This window comes from Carlito syrichta, unplaced genomic scaffold (genome assembly GCF_000164805.1).
Source record: "Carlito syrichta isolate Samal-C Ts95f unplaced genomic scaffold, Tarsius_syrichta-2.0.1 Scaffold315337, whole genome shotgun sequence".
In the NCBI taxonomy this organism is placed as follows: domain Eukaryota; kingdom Metazoa; phylum Chordata; class Mammalia; order Primates; family Tarsiidae; genus Carlito; species Carlito syrichta.
Genome location: NW_007259433.1, coordinates 322,845 through 328,678, shown reverse-complemented (window position 1 = coordinate 328,678; position 5,834 = coordinate 322,845).

Genomic DNA, 5,834 nt, shown 5'->3' with positions numbered 1-5,834 from the left:
CAGGGCGAGGTTGCGGTGGCCGGGAGCGGCCACTGCACTCCGGTCTGGGCAACAGAGTGAGATTCCAACTCAAAATAATAATAATAATAATTTTATTCCTTCCTTTTTGCTTTATCTATTCAAGTTTTACCCTGGGCCAGGCATTGCACAGATGCTGGGAACACTGTATAGACTAACTCTTGGTCCTACCCTCGAGGAACCACAGCCTAGGGAGGGAAGTCAGTGAGGTAACCATGCAAATGCAATGCAGTGTGACAGGTGTCACAACAGAAGTACACACACAGTCTAATGAGGCTGCAGAGGAGGATGACCCATAGCCTAGCAAAGTCAGAAACAACTTCAGAGAAACCACGATTTCTTTCTTTCTTTTTTTTTTTTTGAGTCAGAGTCTCACTCTGTTGTCCAGGCTGGAGTGCAGTGGCACACTCACAACCACCCTAGCAACAAGCTGCTGGTCTCAGGCGATCCTTCTGCCTCAGCCTTTCAAGTAACCAGAACTACTAGGCGCATGCTACCATGCCCAGCTAATTTTTGAGTGATTGTAGAGACAAGGTCTTACCAAGTTGCCCATGCTGGTCTTGAGCCCCTGGGCTCAGACAATCCTCTCGTCTCGGTCCCCCAAAGTGCTGGGATTATAGGCTTGAGCCATCACACCCGGCCAAGCCACAGTTTTTGAATGCTGCTACAGGATAGGTTCAAAACATAGACAAGGATGAAAGGACATTCCAGGCAATAACAACCTATGCATGAATGGAGTAGTGAGCAGAACAAGACTTCCTGAGACCTACAGGCAGCTCCGCAAGGGTGCAGTGCAGAACATACAGAGGAAGAGATGGGAGATGAGGTAGAGGAGGGCCTCGTATGCCACACTAAAGAGTCTGGATGTGATCCTGTAGGCATTGTGGGTGTGCTACTTGGAGGCATTAAACTGCAGAGTAAGATGGCCAGATTTAGCTTTGGAAAGATCTGTCTCACAGAGGGAACGGAGAGTAGATTGAACAGGAGTATGGGCCAGGTGCAGTAGCTCAAGCCTGAAATCCCAGCACTTTGGGAGGCCGAGGCGAGAGGACTGCCTGAGCCCAGGGGTGTGAGACCAGTTTGGACAACTTGGCGAGACCTCATCTCTACAATAAATCAAAAAAATTAGCCGGGTGTGGTAGCGCACACCTGTAGTTCTGGTTACTTGGAAAGGTGAGGCGGAAGGATCCCCTGAACCCAACATGTTGTGGCTGCAGTGGCTGTGAGCATGCCACTGCACTTAAGGCTGGGCAACAGAGTGAGAGTCCGACTCAAAAAAAACAAAACAGGAGTGTGATGAAGGCAGGGAGGTCAATCCAGGTGAGATATTGCAACCAAAGCAATTTGTAAATGTAGACTATTCAGAAGCACTGATGCAATGAGGGTCACAGATGCTTGGTTCTCTATGGAGTTCTGGAGCAATCTACAGGTGTTTGGCAATCTACAGGTATTGGCTGAACTCATATGACTCATAACATAGGTAGAGATCGAAGATGTGTGTGGGTCCACTATGGCATCAAAGACCTATACCATAATACCTGCATGAGGTGAGTCTATGCAATTCAAACTCCTAAGTTTGATTCAAATGCTACCCCAGGGTTCTAGCCTCCAATTTCATTCAGTTTTCTCTCTTGTATCAACTCTTTGGTGATAACAAGTGGCTTTCAGCACCCCTCACAGGATAGGCTTCCCGTGCCTCTGCACACATGTCTTTCTACAATCCCTTTTTTCCCAGCCCCCATCCACTTGGCAAATACACTCATCTGTTAGCCATTATTTTCATTCAACATACATTAATTCAACATCTTTTCTGAGTCAGACACAGTTTGGGCGCTGATACACAGCAGTGAACAAGACATGGTTCATTCTCCATTGAATTCACAGTCTCAGCGTGAAACAAAGTAGTATCATAAACGTAAGAACAGGATACTGTTAGAGCACTCGGGGAGGCTTCTAGGGCAGTCTAGGGAGGTCTGAGAAGTTGCCTAGAAAGAGTAAAATATAAGCTGAGATCCAAAGGATAATTTTAAAAGTAATAGCTAAAGGTTTACACAGCACTTGTTATGTATCAGGCACTCTTCACTCACTTGTATATGAGGCACATCACATACAAGGGGGGACCCCCTCAAAAAAAACAGAATTATCTTTCTGGAGGGTAGGCCCTTTGTAGAACAGGTTTCTCCCACTAAGCGTTTTAGGAATTCATTAGCATCAGTGTACAAGCTAGCGTTGTTGTGAGATGCTGCATATGACTTCAGTTAATTTTTTTTGTGGAGATTCAACATATATGCTCATTTCATGACAGTTAATTTACAAGTGCACCTACCCACACTGCTCTGAGTGTTCAGCAGTTTTTGACCAAAAACTCCATGACTCCTGTGCCTCACCCTCCCTATTCACTCAATCACCTTTTTTGTTTGTTTGCTTCGCTGGATGAAAAAAGTCCTCTAAGGGAAACATTTTGCCAGTGTAGAAGAGGTGAAACAAAAAAACAGCAGAAGCTCTAAAAAGCATCAAAATTGACAAGTTCAAAAACTGTTTTTGTTTCTCGTTTTTTGTTTTGAGCAGTGGAAAAAGCGTCTCTGTAGGTATCTTGAATCAAACAAAGAGTACTTTGAAGGTGACTTTGAAGTTTAAACATGTAAGAATAAATACACATCTTTTTATGAATAAATTCTGGTTTTAGGGGGTCCCCCTTTGTACGTCAACCAAATTCTCACAAGTTGATAAGGCAGGTCCCATCATTATTCCTGTGTGTCAGTTCAGATGACAAGATGAAATAAGACATGGGAGAGAGTCTGGGGAAAACCCCTCCAGAGAACAAAGGGGAAGGTGCAGGAACAGGTGGCAATGCAGGGCTGACACCACTGAAAGGAGAGGGAAAAGGAAAGAGGAAGTGGGAAAAGCTTTAGAAAGTCTCAGCCAGGCCCGTGGGAGTCTTTGAGCAAAGACTATCACTGCAGGAGTCCCACAATGGGAAGAACTGGCCCAGCTCCAGGACTGCCACGATGCCAAGTCATTGGCTGGAGGGTTCCCAAGAGGAGTGTGCTACAACGTAAATACCACAGCAGATCGAAGGGTACAGTGGCTGCAGGCTATAAGTCAATCTCCTCACAGCAGTCTCTGGAGGGGAGGTCTGAGCCATGCACCTTCATAGCTGCCGCACTGTTTTATAGATGAGCACTGAGAAACCGAGTACAGCACCAGGCAAAGGAGAGGACACGAATGGTCAAGGCAGGAGATTCTCCTGACCTCTCTTACCCTGCCCCCTGGTCTAACAGAATGGACTCCAGCCTCTCTGGCATGCCCACTATGCAGTTGGGTGTAACGTGAGGCCTGCTGCACCTTGTTGCCAAGCTTCTCCCATTTTTCAACAGTAAGGCCCTTGGGAGCCCAGGTCATCTGTACCTGGCACGGTGAATGACACAAAGTAAATGCTTAATAAGTGATGCAAGATAAATTGAGTAATACCAAATGAAAATATCCTTGCCAGGCATGGTGGCTCATGCCTGTAACCCTAGCACTTTGAGAGGCGGAGTCAAGACGATTGCCTGAGCCCAGGGGTTCAAGACCAGCCTGGGCAACATGGCAAGACCTTGTCTCTACAATATTTCAAAAAATTAGCGGGGTGTGGTGACACACGCCTGTGGTTCCAGCTAGCTGGAAGGCTGTGGTGGAAGGATCACCTGAGCCCAGCAGGTTGAGGCTGCAGTAGCCATGAGCATGCCACTGAACTCCAGCCTGGGTGACAGAGTGAGACTCCCACCCAGAAAAAAAAAGCAAATATCCTGATTTAAAAAAAAAATAGCAGAGAGAATGAGCCAGAGAAGTAGAGAAATAGAGCTGGTGGAAGCCAAGGAAGAGGGGCTTAGTGAGGATCATCAGCGCAATGGGAAGAATGGAGAAATCACTGGGGATCTTAACAGGAAGACACTTGGGAAGTCACGGGCACAGAAACCAACCTTCAGCAGCTAATGGATGAAAGTGGAGCCAAATGAAGACTCTTTTTTCAAAGGCCTGGTCTAGGAAGAAGGGGAAAGGAGGCAGTAGTTAGAGGGTGATGCGGTAGTTAGAGGAGGGGAAAGGAGGGTGTAGAGGAGTGAAACACAAGGAGACAGTGAGAAAGGAGAGCAGATAATAGTGGTATCTAATGACCCCTCCCTCTCTATGCTCCCTCTCCTTTCTCCTTCCCTCTCCCCACTCCACCCTCTCTTTCTCTCCCCTTCTCTGAAGCCTCCTGCCTTTCTCCAATCTGAGTTCTCTGGCCAGCTGCCTCTGTTCTGCCCTATTGGCATTCCCTGGTGTACTGTAGTTACACAGAGGACTGCATCCTGCCTGTTTATTGACTAAAAGCATAATTTCTTGATGCCAAAGATTAAAGTCCACTTCTCCCATTAGGGAGAAGTTTGGGCATCACGGCTCCTTGGGTATTACTATCCAGCCATTGTGTGCTCAGCGGCAAGAAAAAGAAAAGATGAACCGGACAGAATCCCAAACCCCGGGCCAGACTTGAACATGGATCAAATACCTGAAGATACCTCTAATGTTTCAAATATCAAACCTATAGTGGCCTACTTGTTTCTACAAACCATTCTTCCGCAAAAGCTGTGCAATTACTTAAGTTTCCTTTGACCCAACTGATTTCTATACAGTACTTACACTGCTATTTCTTGATTTATCAATTTTTGACATTCTCAGTTGACTTCCTGTTACGGTAGATGAGAATTTAGTTTTCTTACACCAGATTGTAAATCTCTTCCCTTCTCATTCACATGGTGCTGTCTGGTTAATTTTCTTTAGTAAGTTTTAAAGTGAACCTAGAAAACACATTCACAACCGCAAACTGCAGTCCACTGTTTACTTAAGGCTTGAATTCATCATGGTCTTCTTTATTGTATGAAGCTACTCTCCTCAAAGATCTTAGAAAGCTGAGACTTGGGTCTCTGCACAGCCCCATCCTGTCTCTGAGGCTCTTCTCTTCCCTCCCTCCTTCCCCTCTTACTGCCTCTTTCCTCCTGCCCTGTCTTTCTTTTCTTCAGCCTCTCTCTATTCCTGCAGACCTCTCATGGTTTCATTTACCTCCTCCTTCTGCCTGGGCTCATGGTTGGCCATGTAGGGATGCTTCACTAGGACTCCAAAGTCTTTACCATCTACCGTTTCTAGTTGCCAACTGTCAGATGGGGCTACAGGAAGACCAGAAAATGAGCTAATTATTTCTTCAACACATCCACACTCCCCTGTCTCAGATGGGCCCTCAATGATACAAGGCAAACCTTCTATTTGCCTCTGACTCCTCCCTTATGTTTTCCCAACAACACCTGTTCCAAATCTTTAGCAGTCTTCTCGGTTTCCTAGCCTCATGTTCACTGGTCTCCTTCTACAGACAAGCATACATCTTGCTTCCCTGCCAAAATTCAGATCAGCTCAAACTGCGTCCTCCCCTCTTCCAAACCAATGGCCTGGACGCACTAATTCATACCCACAATATTTTGTCTATCATTTCAGGGGCTCCAGAGTACTTCTGCTCTAAATGTCTCTATATTGTCTTCTGTCCTTCTTTTCTCTCCTCCCTAAAACCACCCTGTCCTGCCACCCCTTAAATGAACATCTTCTCTCTTACCCCATATGGCCAAAACATTCAAAGGCCATACACACAGGACCTCTATTTTCTTGTCTCTCTGGAGGCCTTTAACCCTTGCACTCCACCTTCCATTCCCATCACTCTCTGGGAACTTTTTCAGAGCTCACCAAGGACCTGCTAGCAGTCAATTCCAAAGGCCTTCTCTCTTCCTCAGACCTCGCTGCAAAATTCAGTA